The sequence below is a fragment of the Alligator mississippiensis genome, chromosome 2, assembly GCF_030867095.1.
Source record: "Alligator mississippiensis isolate rAllMis1 chromosome 2, rAllMis1, whole genome shotgun sequence".
NCBI classification, from domain to species: Eukaryota; Metazoa; Chordata; order Crocodylia; family Alligatoridae; genus Alligator; species Alligator mississippiensis.
In genome coordinates this window covers 121,668,923-121,688,489 of record NC_081825.1, presented here as the reverse complement: position 1 = coordinate 121,688,489, position 19,567 = coordinate 121,668,923, and the positions used below count along the sequence as shown (strand labels likewise).

Below are 19,567 nucleotides of genomic sequence, written 5' to 3'. Positions count from 1 at the left end.
GAAACTGGTTTAAACCTGTAACAGAACAGACATTCAGTGCACACAGATCTGTTTCCAAATGGCTGAAACCAGTTTGAGATAAACCTGGTTGAATGTAGTATCACACTTAACTGATTTGGCTCAAACCGATTTATGCAATGTCTGTCACAGACCGCTTGCTGGTTTAAATTAAACCAGAGATTCCCAGCATGCTTTCTGGGCTGGGCTCTCTGCTCCAGCCCAGCCAGGGCTCCTCCTCCTTCTGTCGTCTGGCAGAGTGGACAGCAAGGAGCCTATTCCAAGGCAGAGAGTGTGGTGGCAACGCTGGGCAGGCCCAGCTGCCAGTTGGGGCAGAGGGGAGACTAACTCTTCTCCCTGCCCCCCTCTGCCTCAGGGGCCATGGTGCCCTGCTGCTGAAGGAACGAGGCGGGAGTGCCCAGCAGACCCAGCTTGGGTCCCTGGCAGTGGAATAGGGAGGGAGGAATTATACCCCTCCCTGGCCAGTTCAGTTCAGACTTGCCACATCCCCCCAGCACAGCTTTTCTGCAGCCAATGGCATGCTCTAGCACACACACCCCTCAACCCAGCTCCTGGCCTGAGCAACTGCTGGCATGTGCCTGCATTGCCTCAATCCAGAGCAAATGTTTGTCCTGTTACAAACCGGTTCAGCCTAGGCAGGTTAGACTAACCTGCAAAGGTTGAATCAATTCAGGCTTTGGCTTTTTGAATGTCTGTCCCTAGCGTATGTGGCCCATGGGACAAAATAATCCCCCACTGCTGGATAGTGTGTGGGAAGGGTGCAGGCAAGGATAACAGAAAGGCTAAAAGCTCTAGTTGCATTGTAGCAGGGCACTAAAATGTGCCTGCTCCTTTAAAGCTGAAGCAGCCTGACCTGGGAGATCTACTGGCTAAGCAGAGCTTCCCTAGCTGTGGGTTACCAGGGGAACAACCTAATGGAGCAATTGGGTCACACCTGCAGGTAGTTAGGTGCTGGTAAAGCAGCAGGGCCCTGAGGATACATAAAGCTCAGGCTGGAGGTAGCTAGGAGGCTCTCTCTGCTAACTGCCGTGGGGAGTTACCTGAGTCCTAGTGCTGCCTGTTTGACTACCTAAGTACAGTACAACTTCAGGAGCTTCTCAGGTACCCGGGGATAGGGGGCATGCTAGCTGAAGGTTGGAAGTTTTTCCTGTTAAAGAGACAGAGTGTTATATTTATTGTTAGTGTTTATGTTACAGCCTAGGGGTTTACACTTGTGTTTGTTTAGACCAGAGGACTGGAATGAGGCTATAAGGGGAGATTTGGAGGCCTCATTAGTGCTCAGAGAAAGGGGCACACAATCTGGGCAGAACCCAGCGACAGGTACCAAAGAGAGGCGTGGAGAGCCAGACACCAGAGTGGGAGCGGTGTGGAGAGCTAGACACCAGAGAGGGAAGTCTGGAGAGCTAGGCACCAGAGGGAGAGGGACAGAGAGGTAGGCAAGAGCCCTGCACCACACAAAGACAGACATTGAGAGCTGGGCACCAGAGAGAGATGCACAGAGAGCCAGGCATCAGGGAGAGATGCAGAAAACCGGGGTCAGAGAGAAAGGCACCAGAGAGGCACAGAGAGGAACAGACACCAGAGTCTGGCACCAGGGGAGGAACCCTGAGTTGAGAACACCAAAGTAACACCTGTGAGGCTTGGGACATGATAAGTGTGAGGTTGGAGTCGTCTAGTACACCCTGAGTATTGGGACATAAAGAGGGCAGCCTCTCACCTAGAGCCCTCTAATTATTTTCATTACAACAAGGCATGGCAGGTGAGGTAGGTAGGTGGGCTGCCCAGGTGGGTGGGCTGACATACAGATCGGCTGTGAGATGGACCCCTGTCACATGCGTCATTATTAGAATCCTAAGTCTGCAAATTTGTTCACTGAGTTCCTGCAAGCTGCATAGGCAACTCCATCCATTTAAAGAATCTGAAGGCAGCTACATGCAGCAGGAACATTGTCAGCATGGCTCTGTGGAGTTGCCCCTAGTGATGGACATCCAGCTTTTTTTTTCATTCCCATCTGATTGAGGAGCAGGAGAGCCCAGGTAGGATAAAGAGGCTGTTTGGAAGAAATTGGTCTGTGACTGGTGGATCTGAGAACTGCTCAGATCTTAATGCCAAATCCATAGCTGCCAACAGTAGCATTTTCCCAAAGGAAAATTCTCCAAATAGGTCAGAACCACCTATCCCCTGCCAGCTGCCATAATGTCCAGCCTGACCACTGACAGCTATCACAGTGCAATGACAGCTTGCAATACTAACATCTGTAGCACAGTGACATTTTGGGGGCAGAGTAAAATAAATTGAATATCAAATTAAGGGATACTGTACCGTTTGTGCTGTACTAGCTATCACAGCAGAAGCGGGTCCTGGGGAAGAATTTTAAAGGAAAGATAAGCAGCCAGGTAGCCTGTTGAACAAATCTATAAGCAGAGAGAGGTAGTTTGTCTGAAGTCAAACAGAAGTCGGTGTAGATTTGCACCTTACAGCCTAACTAAATCTGAGATGTATAGCATGAGCTTTCCTGAGCCCGATGCATCTCATGAAGTGAGCTCGGGCTCAGGAAAGCTCATGCTATACATCTCAGATTTAATTAGGCTGTAAGGTGCAAATCTACCGTGACTTCTGCTAAATTTATATGGGCATCCTCCCTCCTCCTTAAGGTTTTCTATTTTTATGATGCTACAGAAAATGCTACTGAACAATGGCAACCAGACTGAGCAGTGGTTTAATCCAGCCACTGTTTTTGAAGTTAAAAAAGAAAAGGAAGAAATATTCAGGTTATTGGGAATCATCAGTTGTGCAAACATCTAACTTCCTGTTGCTGTGCCTTAGCAAAGGAGACTGTAAGCTGCATGTATGTACAGAGCTTAGTATGATGAGGCCTAGTGCCTGACTGGGGTCCTTGCAGGCATTTACAAGCAAGTCAGAATACAGAGTATTTGAGTTAGTTTGGATTATTTTCCCCTCACCATGTTGCTTTATATCCCTTGCAATGGTATTCAGATCTCACATATAAAACATACAACTTAATATCAGGTAATAATTCTAAGCCACTCAGTTTTTAATGTTCTTCTGTTCAGTGAGGCAGCCTTTATATTACTAATGACAATGGTTACCTTGGGGTCATTTTAATAATGGTAGTATTGCAGCATCAGCTTTTATCACTATCACCCAAATTAGCAATGGTAAAATAATAATAATATTGATTTGTGCTTACTGTATATGGAAGCATCTATCCCCTGTATCTCAAAATATTTTGCAAACAATTATTGAACCACACAACACCCTCAGAGATAAGTTTTATCCATTTTAATGGATAATTGTCTCATTATTGAAGCAGGCAATTGTCCATATGTGTAGTTCCTCTTAACTGTAACACTTGTTTAATGTAACTATCGTTTATTTATGGTTCAGTGTGCAACTGACAGGGTTTGTTTTTTTTCAGATCCATCAGATAATGAGTGAAATGCATTGTAACCTGGAGCATCACAAGCCTGGACAGTCTTGCAAACTTTAGTTCTATAATTTCTTCTCTCAGGCCAGGTAGAGATGTTACATTTCTAGTATAAGTGATCGGAAACTTGTCTACACCTGTAACAAAACAGAAAAAAGTTCAGCAAACATAGACTAGTTTAAAAATGGCCTGGGTCTAGGATAGATCTGGTTTGATATGTACTCAGAATACATCAATTTAGGTAGACTGGTGAATCAAACTTCAGGACCAGATCACGTTAGGTCATGGCATTCCAGGCTCCTTTGCAGCCTCCTGCTAGCCCCTTTCACAGGGAGGGGAGCTACCCCTCTCCCTGTGTTTGGCTGCTCTGGCCAGGTACCCAGAAGGCCCTGCCCCCAAGCTCTCACATTACAGCGCGGACCCTTTTCACAGCCCAGCCTCCTAACTCTGGCCAGCTGTTAGCTGCAGGCAGGCAGCATGGGGGTTGGGGGAAAGGGAGGTGTCTGTGTCCCTGTACAAACTATCATGAAGCACCCTAATATGTACACACAGACCTGACAGAGCCCAGGAGAAGCCCCATAAGCAGGTGCAGCTCCAAGGATCCCAACTGGGCTGCTAAAGTATTGGATGAGCATTCCCTTCTCTCACTGCTGCACTGTCTGTCAGCCAAAGGCATGTATCACTTGCAGGCAGTGCACGGGATGGGAAATGCTTGCCCATGCCCGGCAGCCCATTTGGGTTCCATGGTGCTGTGCCTGCTTGCAGGGTTTCTCCTGGGCTTGGTGTCAGGTCTGTGTGTACATCATGGGGTGCTTTGTGATGGGGTTCAGGCAGGGACACAGATGCCTTTCTTTCCCACCCCCCATGCTGCCTGCCTGAAGCAGATAGATGTGTCTGGCTGATAGATGATGCAGCAGAGGGGCAGAGGTGTGCTCGGCCCTGCCTGGCAACCAGTCAGGGCACTCAGCAGTCTCCTGCAGCCTGGGGAGCCCATGGGGCATGCTGGGAGGCATGCAGGAGTGCTCCCAACCTGCTGGTCTTGGTCAGTGTAGGCAGCCTGTATGGCCCCGCACCAAAGGATGAACATGTGTTCTGTTCATTACAGATGTAACCTACTCCACTTGCAGAAAACCACCTGCCTTTGATTCCGTCATGGCCATTTTGAATGCCTGTACTTAGCCTAAGTCAGCTAACACTTTCAATATGTGTGACTATCTGGAAGTCTCAAAGCTTGAGCTGACAGAAAAAGATGATAATATCCAGATAGTCCTGTTAACCAGTTTCACAGTAAAGTTACCCAAAACTACATCTTTTTTGGATTTTTAATATCATGTCATATTTGGTGAATAGTTGCTTTGCATAAATAGCCCATTCTATCCATTTATGCATATAACTGAGTCTATGAATGCCAAAAATACTTTGTTCCTTCTCTAAAATAAACTAGTACCTAGTCTAATTGTGGTAAAGCAGTACAAATTAGCAAACGATGAATAAGTTTGTTTCTCATTTCTGATTTGCAAAGTTGTCACAAATTGGCTTCTTGCACGCTTAAGGATTTGCATGTATGTAATCCAGGGACAGAAGGTTTTCCATATTCCCAATTTCAATGTTATGGTCACAAATTAAGTGGACAAGATACTCAAAATCATTCAATTTGGGGCAGTGGTATGTTTTCCCCAGTTGTTTTTACCTTTTCTCTGCAGTCTTTTTGCAAGGAGACTAAATTTAGTGTATTTATTGAGCATAATCTTGAAACCTAAAAAAGGTGAAGATGACCCCTATAGTCTGAAATTTCTTTACGACTCATCCAGACTTTCTTTAAGATTTCTACAATGTCCTCCCAGCCACATATGATCATAATAATCCATGATACGATTATTCTGAGAGAAACTTATTAATTCTATTGATTTCTTCTTCAAGGGCATAGTATAGTCCTCTAACAGAAATAATGAACTAATGCTCAGCTGTGCATTATTAACCAGTTTCTCATAACTGATAGTAATTAATGTGGAGGAGCCCCAATATGTAGTGCGAGGGCTTCTGTCTCAGTGATACACCTTGATAGAGGCTGGTTGAGATGCTCTTCCAAGCCTGTCAGTGCCACTTGGGAATCATTTCTATATGGGTTATAGCAGGGGTTGTCAACTGGGGTACTTGGGAAGGCCCTAGGGGGTACGCATGGGTGGGTGGGGATGGAGCACTGTCACCCATCACCCATGCTGCCACCTCCCAGGAGCAGAGCCAGGGCAGGGCAAGGGCAGCAGTTCCCCCCTTTGGTTTGTACAGGTGCCGCCCAGCCAGCCAGATGGGGGTGGGGCGGGAAGCTTGCATGCAGCAGTGGGCACCACTGCCATCCACTACCCCACGCTGCCTCTGCTCCACATCCAGCCACCCTCCCCCTGGGTTACAGCAATGCTGTGCAGAAGTACTCAGTATTTTTATGAACAACAAGTCTAGATACCCTAGTTGGAGCACAACACTGTCACAGGGCCAAATGGCCCTAACCAAGCCACATACGATGCACCAGCCTATAGCACCAAATTAAGGCACCCTTGGAAAGATAACTAATGTAAAATTATCAACACATTTGGTTTCTGCTTATGCTACTGCAGAAAAGCACAATGAGTGTGACAGATGTATATGTGCCTGAGTGATTACATAACAGGCAGTGTTGGCTATTGTAGTAGGTATAGTGTCAAGGGGAAGACAAAGTTGAAATGTCTGACCAGAACAGATTTGACCGATACACCCTTGCTAGATCCCCCACCTTCTTTGCAATAATGTTACACTGACCAAGATTATTATGAGTATTCGCATTTAAAGATGTTGTGTCATATATGCTCTGACAACTCCTGTTAACTGTGTTCTCTCTTCTTCGAAACAGAGATTCATAACAATATTAATTGAGCTATACTGCTTCTAGTACAAAAAACTAGGTTATTCAGAACTACCTTGAGCAACTCTTCATGGAGCTTCCTTGTACCCTAAAAGTATTTGGTCCTGATTCTGATCTCATACTATTTGTACATGGTTATAACACCATTGGCTTAGTTGGCTTTCTTCTGTGTTTTCACTGATATAAGTAAGAGCAAAATGATGCCTCTGGTTTAGGATTTGATCTTGGATTTTTTTTGCAGGGTGAGTTCTAAACTTTGTCGGACTTGGCACAAATAATTACTGTCAAACCAAGAGAAAATATGGAAAATTGCAGGCTGAAAAAATTCTTTCTGTTCAGGTTAGAAGTTGAATATAACTACTCTATATAATTGAAAATCCTTTCTTCATCTCAACTATCATGTTATTAGTTTGAGACAGCTTCCAATGATTAATGATATTAGCTTTGATTCCTTTTTCAGTGTTTCCATGAATACAGTGATGAATGTTAGCATTTTACTGTAGAGTTTTCCTCATTTGGTCTTTTGCCTCTCCAGAGATTTCAAATCCCAGAATAAATGGACATATTTTTCCAAATTTTGGGCAATACCATCTGCTTTAATTAGCTAGAAAACAGACAAGCACACAAAATACCCTTTAAAAAAATAAATAAAAATTCCTGTTGCAGCATGAGACATGTAATGTACTAATCGGTATTCAAATTGACAAAATAATTTTACTTTGTTTGTTAATGTTACCTTGCTTACTTATTGTCGCATTGGCAGCTGTTTGTCATTTAATCATTATTACATGCCCAATAAACATTATTAGGGCAATTATAGAGCACTTGACCTGCTAATGATCACAATTGGCTGATAACCCAATAACACTATCATTGAAACATAACGGCTCTAGAAACATGCTACTTGGTGGTGTTTGTGTGCAAAACATCAGCTGTACAAGTGCTAAGTAGGATGCTTCACAATTAAGCTAAAAGTGCTAATGAATATCTTTTTAAAAGTCCTTAATTCATCATACTCCCCTCCATTATCCAAATTTGCAAAGGCTTATCTCTGACAAACGGTTGTCTTTGGCCCCATGAAACCTCTATTACAGTGGAAAAATAATCAAACAAAATTAGTTTTTAGGTTAATGATTTTAACGTTTATACAATGGGAAGCATTTTACTAATGTATTAGAAATGTTATCTGGGGGTGGGGGAGGGGAGGACCCAGTTTCTAGAAATATCAGATTCACACCAAAACATTATCTTGACCCATAGGTTAGAATTTAAATGACCAGATTGTTGCAGTCCCTAACGGAGGTGCACAAGGGAGAGAACACATCAAGATCTTGTAAACATCATACAAGAGATTTTTACCATCATGATCCTTGTACTTGATGTCCCCAGTAGCTATGGCATCCCAAAGAGGAGTGGAAGTTAAAGCTATGGCTGATCCTGTGCAATGCCTTGGGTGCTTCAGGAAGAGTATGCTACATTACATGATAATATGTCATGAGTATAATGTGGAACATGCTCTTTTCTGTTCCTGAGACAAGGTTCCTCCCAGAGCTTACTGAAAATGAGCCATTCCTAATAGCATTTTGCCTAACTAGCAGTACTGAGGAGGTAATACTATTATTGCTGCTTTGGACTTTTGTTTCCTGTCTTTTAAAGATCTCAGAGTCTGTTTTCAAACATTAGGCCTCAACCTGTTATAAGCCATTATATGCAATCTATAGAAGGGGGAAGTAAGGTGCAAATAGGATGAGAACATTTCCATTAAAAATCTGTATACAAACATAAAAATTGTAAAGTTTTGTCCTAGGGAATATGTATGCAAAAATATTTTTTTTAATATAAGAAAAAAATTGGGACGACTTGCAAAAGTAAAAATTGTCATAGGAGCTACATAAAAATCACAATTCTGCTCTTTGTTTGGTTGGGACTTTCCCTCCCCCTCCCCTTTCCCCTCCGCTCCTACCTTCTCTAAATATCCCAAAGAATAATTTGGGAAACAATTGAAATATTAGATTAGTTGTTAAAGAGGAATTGTCACCCGCAAAGCTCTTAGTACATGTAATGCTAAACTGCATTGTGGAAGTTGCTCCCATTAATAAATATAAATGATTTTAAATGGACAGGTATTTTTGGAATAATAATATTACTTGATGCATCTCCTACTAGATGGAAAGGAATGAACTGCAGTAGGTGCTCTTTCATTCTTTTCCATCTAAAATTTGTTTTCATTTCAGAATTCCTCATGTCTTCATTTAGCCAGTGGTTCCATCGTATATCATGAAGTCTCTGGATCTCTCTAAAATTGCAAAGACATCATGTTCAGGTGGCATGTATTCAACATTTTCTGATGCCAGCATTTCTTTGGAGTGAGTCAAGTTGGACACATCAGAGCTGAGACACCCAAGATCAGTAGTCTCTTCATAAAGGTAAGCGGCACCTTCTATATACTTTAATGAGAGAGATTATTAATTTGTAGAAATGTTATGTGTTTAGCGTACACCAGCAATAATATCTACTGCTATCAATTTCCCTAATTATATATATTTTTAAATATGTCAGAGTTGCACTTCCATAAAGTAAAAGCCTTGGGGGGGAAACTATTTAATTTTTCAGAATATAGTTCCTGAGAGAGTTTACTCATATTAGACATGGAACTTCTGTTTATCTTTACACTGAAGTATTACCACAAAAGTAATTACAGATTAAAGGGACCATGGGCATGAGTGTCTGAATTATTAAACAATGGTACATGATATTTAGTATGTGAACAAGAATGTCAAGGTAAAATTTGCTGACTGTTGAATGTGGAAATCTGTAGGAAAAAACCCCCAAGACAACACAACCAAAGGGGAATATGAAAAAGAAAGTGATATGAATTCCCTGGTATTCCTCCCCCCTATAAAATCTGTTTGTGTGTTAAAAAAAAAAAAAAAAAATACAAGTCAGGTATTCTGCCATGGAACCAAAAGTCATCAAAATCAGAGGAGGAGACTATGACTGGTTAAAGTGTCATTGGCCTTTATGTTCCTTGTACTAAGTGCTGATACTCTCTTCAGCTCAAAAGTTCTTGGGTTTTGTTTCTTTGTTTTCCCTTTAGTAGTTCCCACTAAATATTCTCATTTCCTCATTGTATTTTCCCAATTTTTTTCTGTGAATTACTGGAAGTGTGCTACATTTTAATCCTTAATGCACACTGTGTTGACTTGACACACAGCAGATCAACACTCGGGATCTCAATATTGTTCTGTTAGACAGGAGGACATACTACACAATTATATATATATATACACACACACAAACTACACATACACCATTATGAGTTCACATACACAAACATGCAAACATGCACTTCTGTGCATACACTTCTGTGGCTGTGTGAACACTAGGGGGTGTTTGGGGTAACTTGGTGCTTGGGGCTATTTGAGGTCAAGGTACCTTTGGGTTTACTTTGGGTCAATTTGAGTTGGGCTTACTTGGGGCCAAGGTGCCCCGGGGGTTACTTGAGGTCACTGGAGGTTTATATGCCCTGGGATTACTCAGGGTCACTGGGGATTGAGGTTACTTGAGGTTAATTGAGGCCCTGGGGTTACTTGGGGTCACCTGGTGCCAGGGTGGAAGTGAGGGAAAAAGCCTGATGGCAAGGAGGAGACAGCCGGGAAACAGGAGCAGAAAGCTGGGAGATCAGGGCTGTAAATGAGGCAGAAAGAACTGAGGGAGAAAGCTGGGAAATTAAGGACAAGGGCCAGGAGGTCAATAAGACAAAAACCCAACTCGGGGTTTCAGAATAAAAGTTTTATTAATCAGGCAGCACACTATATAGCCCCATGGAATTATTGGTTCACACCCACACCCACACAATGGTAGCAGGAGAGGAAAGGCTTGGTGGAGGGATTGGAGTCAAGGTGTGTAGGGACAGGGTCCAGGTAATTTGCTTGGAGAAGGAAGGTGGATGATAGCTACCTATCCTGGGCTATGAGTTGATCCTCGATGGCCAGTCAGGGTCTTCTCCAGCAAGGTGTTGTCCAGAAGGGGCCTCCGGCAGGGCCTCTGGGTAGATAGTGCTGGTCCAGATAGAGAGGGCATCCCAAAGAGGTCACACTCTGCCTCCCCTTTTATAGGGGTGGACTACCTGTGTCTTCTATGGGAAGGACATGTCCAGGCAACACCAATCCTGCTCAGATGCATATGTGCAGATTCAGGTGTCCTCCTTGTCTGGTGGGATACAATGGTAGGGTTGCTGGTTTCTGTAGGGTCTTAGTCTTCCAAAAGTTGGGTTCCTGTAGGTTCTTTATCTTTCAAATGCTGAGTTTTGTCTCTGTTCCTGCATGAGGTCTGTGGTTGCTCGGTGAGTCAATGCAAGACAATGGTCGAGTCATTGAGTTGATGGTCCGGTCATTGAGTTGATGATCCACTTGTTATTGATCATTCAGTAGAGGCCTGCTACCATTATGTCTTACTTCCATTGCCTATGTACCAATCAAAACACTTTGATTTGAGTACAAAATCTTTGTGTTCTTCTGCACTTCTTTGTGCTAGTCCTTTCTTTCTATGCATCTACAGAAAAATTCTACATAACGCTAGCAGAATGGGTTACTTTCTTACTTTCCTTGAAGACTTTTTTCCAGTGTTTCTTTGTCCTATGCATGTTCTATTGAATTCAGAACTAAAATTATTTTTAAATAGTTAAAATTAGCATTACATAGACTATGAATGAAAGGAGATAACAGCTTGGACATTAGGATGAGTGAGATTCCCAGTATCTTTATTGATCTTTTATGTATATAAAAGGGTCAAAACAGCAGAAAGTGGCTCTAAAATCTACGATTCCTCACTTAGGTGAGGATTACATAAGAACTTCCATTTACTGGGTCAGACTATAGGTCCATTTTGCTCAATATCCTGTGTCACAGTGGCAGAGAGTGGATGCTCAAAGAAAGTATGAACTGGGTTTGGCAACATTTTTTTCCCCACTGTTCTTCTCACTTGCAGCCTCCAGCATTTAGGGTCTAGGAAATTCTAATTCAGAAGCTGTATCCCTGGCTCCCATGCTCAATAGCTACTGATGCCCCTTTCCTCCAAGACTTTGTCCAGTCCCCCTTTACTAGAGGCTGTTAGGTTCACTTACTTTTGTTGACTAAATGTTCTAAGATACTATAGCAAATGCTAACTGCATAGATCCAGCTGACACTGGCAAAATACGTCTTTTGTCCATATTTTCCATTACATCTGTATCCCTCCATATTTTGCATTACATCTTCTTAGTCTGAGGCATGTGACTTGCAGGAACTGATCAGATCTAACCTCAAGTTTGCCTACGTACCAATTGTACCAAATGTACCTAACGCAAAAACTTCTATCATTTCTTGTTTACCCTTTTGTTATTCTTGGTCAGCTATCATAGACAAACTAAAGCAAGATGTTGAAGTAGCTACTGTCTACCATCTTTTTATCTACATTACCATATTAATAGCAGAAAGCAGGTCATAATGGCATCTTTCAAACTGGTTCAGAGACAAATAAGCTTTCAAAGGCAACAGCCTATTTCATCAGATCAGATGATGCCTTCTGCCTGGCTTCAGACTAACATCTAACTACCTCTCTATATTTAACGTAACTCCCTTTCACTTCCTACATTTTACCAATCTCACACCTTACCATTACCTCTTTTAGTAGTCTCTCTGTCTTTCTCTTTACTTAGACTGTGACTTCCTTGAAGTTTCTTGAAGTATTTTATATAAAATAATATAAAAAATCATAACATCACTTATGACATAATGTGATCATTACAGGCAAGTCCACACATGCAGGCACATGCACTTGTAGCAGCTCAAATAGGAGTGGCACAAATTTGAGCCAGGAATTTTTGCCTTAGTGCATGTGCCCAGGCATGCACTTTGGTGTGGGACAAGTTGTGCACTTAAGGCACAATGACCCTGCCCAGCTTCTCCCAGATCTGCAGCCAGGGGGATCTAGTGCCTGGGGCAACCCACAGCCATGAGGCCTGGACCCTCCACCTCCAGGCCTTCCAGCTCTGGTGCTAGGGCCACCTATATGGCACTCACCCACAGACATGGGGTGTAGTGTGAACTACCCAAGCAGGAGAACCTGTACTTTGAGACCTGGGTGCAGGCCCTTGCTTGCATGATGGCCCCTCCCCCCCACCCCCCCAAGATCATGGCGGCCACCTAATTCCATGGCAAGGGGGTCTTTTTCCTTGCCTCAGAGTCTGCTGCACAAAAGGTGGTAGACAGGGGGCTTATGGTGGAGAGTGAGTATATCCCCCTCAACACCCTAGAAGAGCTGGGGACCCAAGTGGTCTTCAGCTCCATCCCAACCTATATTGCTAATTGGACCCTGATCCCCCAGCTCCAAACCCTGGGGAGGGTTATCTCCCTGGTGGTGGCTCTCTCACTAGGGTGTCAAGACCCTGGCCTCCACCACGTGCACTCATTCCATTGCCAGGTCATAATTTAACTGGTGGTGGAAGTGAGAGTGGAGGCTGAAGAGTGCCTTGTGCTTACATTTCAGGGGGCCCTGGTGAGAGTGTTCTATATGCTGGGGGACCTGTGGTGCTTCTGGTGCCATGCCACGGGGCAATTGCATCACGAGTGCCCCATGGGCCAGGCAGGGAAGGCATCCAAAGATTCCATTGGCAAGAGGGGTGCCCCTGCCACCGGCACCCATGCCCCCTCAGATCCACTTCAGTGATCACCACCTTGCCTGGGCCCAGGCTACACTGGGGCCTGGGCATCCAGGGTTGGCCTACTGGCATTTTAATGCCAGTCTTTTGGAGGACATGGACTTCAGGGAGGCCTTCCAGGAGTTCTGGCTGGCCTGGCAGGATGAACAGGCAGCTTAACCCTAGGTTCAGAGATGGTGGGACATGGGGAAGATGCACATCCGGCTTTTCTGCCACAGCTACACTCAGAGGCACACCCAGAAGAGGGAGTCAGTCCACAAGCAGCTCAAGCGGGAAGTGCTGGAGCTGGAGAGGTGCCTGGCCACTGGCCCAACCAACCCACCCCTCTGTGGAGAGTGTCAGGAGAGGCAGGAAGAGCTTTGCATTCTGGGTGACACCTGCACCCACAGTGTGTTTGTCCACTCACGCATCCAGCTCCTTTGGGACATGGACCATAGCTCCCACTTCTTCTGTGCCCTGGAGAAAAGGCGGGGGGGCCAAAAAGTACATCACCTGCCTTCTGGCAGGTGTTGACAGCCCCCTCATGGATCCAGGTGAGATGCACCAGCGAGAGCCTTCTATGAAGAGCTCTTCACCCTGGATCTGACCAACACCGAAGCCTGTTGGAGGGACTCCTGCAGGTCAGCATGTGTAACTGAGACTGGCTAGAGGTTCCTCTCACCCTGGCCAAGTTCTCCACCACCCTCCACCTGATGCCTGGCAACAATGCCATGAATCGATGAGCTGACCAGGAAATTCTACTGGGCCTTCTGGGACATCCTTGACCCAGACTTTGCCACGGTCTGGGCCAAATCCAAGGGAAGTGGGGAACTCACCTTGTCATGTCAGAGGGCCATGCTGATCCTCCTGCCAAAGAAGAGGAATTCCCATGACCTGAGGAACTGGTGTCCCGTATCCCTCCTCTGCACAGACTACAAGATGTCAGTGAAGGCTGTCTTGCTGCACCTGCAGTCCATGCTGGTGTTGAACCAGCTGGTCCTGTCCATGCTCTGGTACCACTTCCACACCCTGCCGGTGCCCCTAAGGTCCTGGATGGGCTCTAGATATGGGTGCTGGAGTTTTCCTGGCCAGGACAGCACTGGGTTGCTGCGGAGGTCCTGAGCCTCTCCTTATGGGAGGGCAACCAGGGCCTGGTTTACCTGCACAGTCAGGTCCTGACGTTTCATCTTCAGGCCCTGCAGCGACTGCTACATGGTGTCAGTAGCCACGCAGCATGGGGCCACCTGGGGCACGCCTTCCTCTGCCACTTCCAGGATCTCCGGTACAACTGACAGCTCCTCAACCTGAGGGGTTTCTCCCTGCAGAACCTGTGAGGGCTGCCAGAGTTCTACCAGGACCTCCTCTGGGCCTAGAGGCTGGCTTCCACCTCCAGGTCCCCTGCAACACTCATCCAGTGTGCCGAACTGCTCATCAAGTGCCTTCTCTAGAACCCCCAGCTAGAGGTACCGATGGTGGAATCACCCCGGTTGTGACAGAGGATGGTCCTGGGTGGTCACCCATATTGGAGACCTCCTGGACTACGGTAGGTGGACCCCGCTGCACTGGCCTGGTACATGGGTTTATCCATGATGTGTGTGACCTTCCTCCTAGTCCAGGAGGTGAAATTTGCCGCACCCCATGTCCTCCAGCCCACCAGAGTATGTCATGGGCCTGGTGCCTCGCCAAGCCTTGCGGCACTGCCCACTCCACCACCCAAGCTGGCTGGAGGACAGCAAACTGGTCCACTTCTTCACTGTACATCACTGCGCACATGACGCTTGAGTGCACCATGTTGCAGCCCCTCTACCTCCACCTCTGGAACCTCATCCTGAAGTTGTGGACGAATTTTATCCCCCACCTTTTTATTTATGGATCCAGCATGTCCCAGGACCTCTTGGTCAACCTCCTCCTGGCCCTGCCCAAGTGGGCCCTGAACATGACTCGAAAGGAGGATCTGGCTGGGAAAGTGCCCAGGGACTGAGAGGCCGCATTCTTCTCACTGGTCCGCACATGTTTCTGGGCAGAGCACCACTGGACGGCATCCACCAGCTCCTCTAGACATCTTTGAGGACCAGTGGGTGTGGCCTGGGGGGCTCTGCTCAGTATCCCCCTTAGGAGAACTCATTTTCATATTTTGACCCTTTGACCCTCACATCACTCCTGTCCTGTTTTTTGCCTTTGTTGTCCTAATAATTGGGTGATACAAATAGAAGCTTTTGGGGCCTGGCCAATTGGTATCTGGGGACACTATCCCTTGTGGCAGCTGGACTGCTGCAGTTGCCCTAACTGAGAGTTCCCTCACCCTCTACCCACTGAAGTTGTATGGCAGTGGGGACTGCTGCCTGGCTATGACCTGATGCTACCTGCAGCAGCACGTCACCCCAAAGCTGTGCATCTGCCAAACCTGAATGGGGACTGCATGTCTGCAGCAAAGGAATCTGCAGCTCTGGGCCAGCTGCCAATGGGCTGTGGCTGCACAGTTGGCCATTGTGTGGCACTACTGACATGTGTACCACCGCCCTGCCATCTGGGCACCTATTGCCTAGAAGATGTTCTCAGTGTGGTGGCCTGCTTTGAACTGTCAAAGCATGTTCTCCTGGCTTCAAATGGCCAGGAGGTCAGCCACCTCTTTTGCCCTCTGGCTGGGTCCTGGGTGCCAGCCCTAAGCAGGCTTCTCTGCCTGGATTCTGCCACTTACCTCACTAGCAGGAATTCTGGTGTCCCCTAGTTAAAAACTGCAATCTCTGATAAACCCAAATTCACTCTTTAAAACACTCCAAAATCCATGTTCTTCCACAACTAAATATATATATATATATATATATATATATATTAGAGAGAGAGAGGGATCAGCTGGTGCAATGTTTTATTGATATATTTACAGTGTTTAAGCAATTTGGAAGTCTACCAGTGTCTCTATCGTTATAATAAAATTTAATCTAAATATCTATATATTTTGATGTTTGCTTTTGGTTTCCTTATCATAGAACAATTAGAGCTCCCCCTGACCACTTCACTAACTAGAATGTGGGAACAGCTGCCCCTGAGCCACAGCTCCTGCCAGCAGGTCTCAATCTGCCACACAGCTGGACACACTGGGTGTGTGATGGGAGGATGTGGGATTTGCAGGAGTGGACTGGGAAGGGGTGTGGGGGCATGTGTGTGAGGGGATGTGGGGTATGTGGGTGTATTGTGGGGGTACTGTGTAGGTGGGGGGCTGCTCAGGAGGGGTGGGTCCCCTGCCCTCCTACAGGGCACACCCCCCCACACACAGCATACTGACTATCCCCCCAAAGGGCCCCCCACAGAGCCACAGTTCCCCCATAGGGCCACAGCTTGCCCCTGCATGGCCCACATGCATCCCCCTCAGAGCCCTCATGCACTGCCCCCACAGGGCCATCATGCACCTGTCCACATGCCCCCCCACAGGGCACATGCTCCCCCCCTCATAGCAGCAGCCTATCAGGATGCTCTGGTCCCTCCTGGCACAGCATCCCCCCAAAGCACAGGGCAGTGTAGCTTGGCCCCGCCTGCTTGGCACCTGGCGCTGCCTGTACCAAATTGCTCAGACCCAGCCCAGCTTAGCACAGGGCCATGCACCTTCAGGCAGCTCCATGCCACTTGGGCAGTCACCCAGGGCCCAGTGCCATTCACAGGGCCTGTGTGTTGTGCCAGGCCGGGTCCTGCATACACGGGCCCCACACACCATCTGCTTTGAGACGTGGCAAGAGGCATGTGTGGGCTCGTCTGAATGTACCCTACAAGGTCTACATGTTGCTGAAGTCCACAGAGAAGACTAAGACGAGGAGGTTACATACCTGGCATAAAGCTATTGTCACTTATCCATCCCCTAAGCTAGCTGTTCTTTGAGAAGTCTTTTAGAAGCATAAGAAAGCAACTCTGCTTCCTTGGCAGCAGCTATTTTTGCCACACCCCCTTTCAAATGGGCACCCCATTTTCTTTGTCTGTATCTCATACTTTAGCTGATCAGGTAACATGTCTCTCAAAAATGTGGATCACAAATTTTATAAGTATTTTGCATGATACAAACTGCTATATAACTCATAATGCAGAATCCAGTCTCTTAAACATTTATTATAAGATGCCTGACTAGTTTTGTTAATTGGGTTAATATTTACTAGTTTAATGTTTATTTAATAGTAGCTACCAGTGTTTGAAATGCTGACCTATATGTAAACATTATCATCTTCTTACTCTTTTAATATCAAAATTAAATTAATACGTTACTGTGCAAGTTTTAAGGAAGAAAAAACACAGGGCTGGTTTTGGTCTAGCTAAATGAATGAAGCATAAAAGCTGTTACCTTTTTGAGGATAATGATCCTTAGCTGAAGTAAATCCACGTACTTCAATTCAATTGTGTTTTTCTTTTGATTTACTCACCTAAAAAGCTGGCCCAATAAATAATGAACCATCATAGGATATACTATATGTGTAAAACATAGTAGTAGGAAAGATAAGCCTACCTAGCAGGTGTTTCTCATCTCTAATTTTTATGATTCTTTGAAAAAATTGCAACTGAGTATATTCACCAGCTTACTATAAAATATCCCTGTGGGACAATTGTATAACTGATCATTAAGAAAAAAACCTAGTTTTGTCAGAAGAATAGGATAGATACATTTTCTGTTCTCATTATTATCTTTGTCCTAAGTGTACGATGGTATTATATAGCAGAAGCTGGAAACTATCATGCGTTGAAATGCTCTGATCTTTGGTGAAAGACTGTGCTAAAAATAGAAAATTGCATAGAAATTAATGCATTTTTAGGACAATCTGAAAAATTATACATGTATAGAAAAACGGTAGGAAATAGGTCCATCTACAATAATAGTAAAGTACTTATAAATGTTACAAATTGTGGAAATAGCTCTTTAAGTAGCCTTTATAAATGCTTTTAGGGAAGCACAATGTGAAATAGACATATAATAGGTTTGGGCTGTGTCATTTTCTAATGTCATTGTCCAAAGATGTTCTTGTCATTTCCACTACATTATTATAACAGAAATTCAAGAAGATTTTCACAGGGTGGGGGAGAGGGTAAAATCAAAAACTTTGTTTAGCTGAAATGAAGGATGTAAATACCAATCAGTTACTTTGGGGGAAAGAATACATAAATAATATAGTTTTGTAATGTTGAAATACCAACATATCATGTCAAGTTTAGGGTCCATTTAGGGAATCAAGGTGCTGACAAGGGTTAGGAGGGGCAAGCAGAATCCAAGGGCAGATCAGGAAACCAGGAGGTCAATTTGAGAGCAGCTTGTAGAAACAAGCCAAGTCAGAAAGCCAGGAAGTCAAGCAGGGAAAGTAAGCTGGGGCAGGGGGGAGAGCAAAGCAGTCTTGTGTCAGGTTAAATCTGTTGCCCAGATGCTTGCTGTTCCTACATAGGATTTATATGGGGGAAATAGAAGGTCAGACAACCCTGACTGGCCACTCTGGTGGCAGCGAGCTGTGGATGGTTAGGCTCTGCTGGAGCATTCTGGCCAGCCTTGCCCAATCTATGTGGTTAGCCATCAGGTGGCAGGCCTAGATGATTGGCTGTGTTGGCTAGATTGAGTGGCTCCAACCTAGCCTGTAGGCTGACATTACCTCCCTCCCTTAATGGTGGCCATTGGGGGTTGGTGGTCCTGGTTTCACTAGGTGTTCTTTTATGGACTTTTCCCAGAAAGTGGATGTTTTCGTACATGTGATCTTTGTATCCATATGCTTCCCAATTTACTAGATAGTACCACTTCTCCTTCTCCACTGGAAGACTACTGGGTTGATTTGAAGGTTGTGTAGAGGGGTTCAAGGAAGCACTGGTCTAGCTTCTGGAAGGGCTAGTCCACATGGAGCTGATTAGTTGACAACCACATTTTCTGCCCCCTAAGAGTAGGTGGGCCCTGGCTGTCAGAATCAACCAGAACAGTCATTCAACAGAATGTTGTAGATACCTGGTATGACCCCAGACTATCAGTCACAGTCTAGGTCTTCATGCCAAAGTTTGAGGCAGTATTGTGGTCAGGTTGGAAGATAGATCAGAGCCAAGGGGTCCAAACAGAGCTGAGGCAGGGACCATCATGAGGCTGGAATCGGGCAGGAGCAAATAGAAACAAGGCAGAAGCAGGGCTGGAGGAAGGCAAAGGTCCAAAGAGTGCACACGCAACCAATTTTGCTACAGTAAGTCCCACAGGAAGTAGAAGGGGTTCTATAGCCCTCCTATGAGGGGCTCACAGTGCCTATAGGTTACCCCAGTCATTTGAGTCCTCATTAATGTCCACATGGGACAAACCAGACTGGGCTGGGTCTTGTGTCTGATGAGCTGTGCAGTGGCGTTGAGGACTCAACCTCTAACTGCTGGCCCAGACTCCTTCAGTTTGAATCTCTGTGGTCCTAATGCTGGTCTGCCTGCCACTTATATGCCTCTGTGGCGGGACATGTCATAGGGGAAGGCATGATAACCTGTAGTGGCTGCTTTAATTTTACCCCACTCATCCATCCCCAGCTTCTCAAACCTTATCCTG

The 19,567-nt window shown here is 45.5% G+C and overlaps 1 long non-coding RNA gene across 3 annotated transcripts in view; it reads left to right on the top strand.

The window, feature by feature from the left end:
- Positions 1 to 1,023: 1,023 nt before the first annotated feature.
- LOC109284826 (uncharacterized) overlaps positions 1,024 to 19,567 on the top strand; it is a 36,407-nt gene continuing 17,863 nt past the window's right edge. For all 3 annotated transcript variants that reach the window (XR_009459532.1, XR_009459533.1, XR_002092415.2), the window contains exons 1-4: positions 1,024 to 1,119; positions 3,458 to 3,555; positions 6,604 to 6,701; positions 8,597 to 8,788. This is a non-coding gene — a long non-coding RNA (uncharacterized LOC109284826). The remainder of the gene's footprint in view (positions 1,120 to 3,457; positions 3,556 to 6,603; positions 6,702 to 8,596; positions 8,789 to 19,567) is intronic.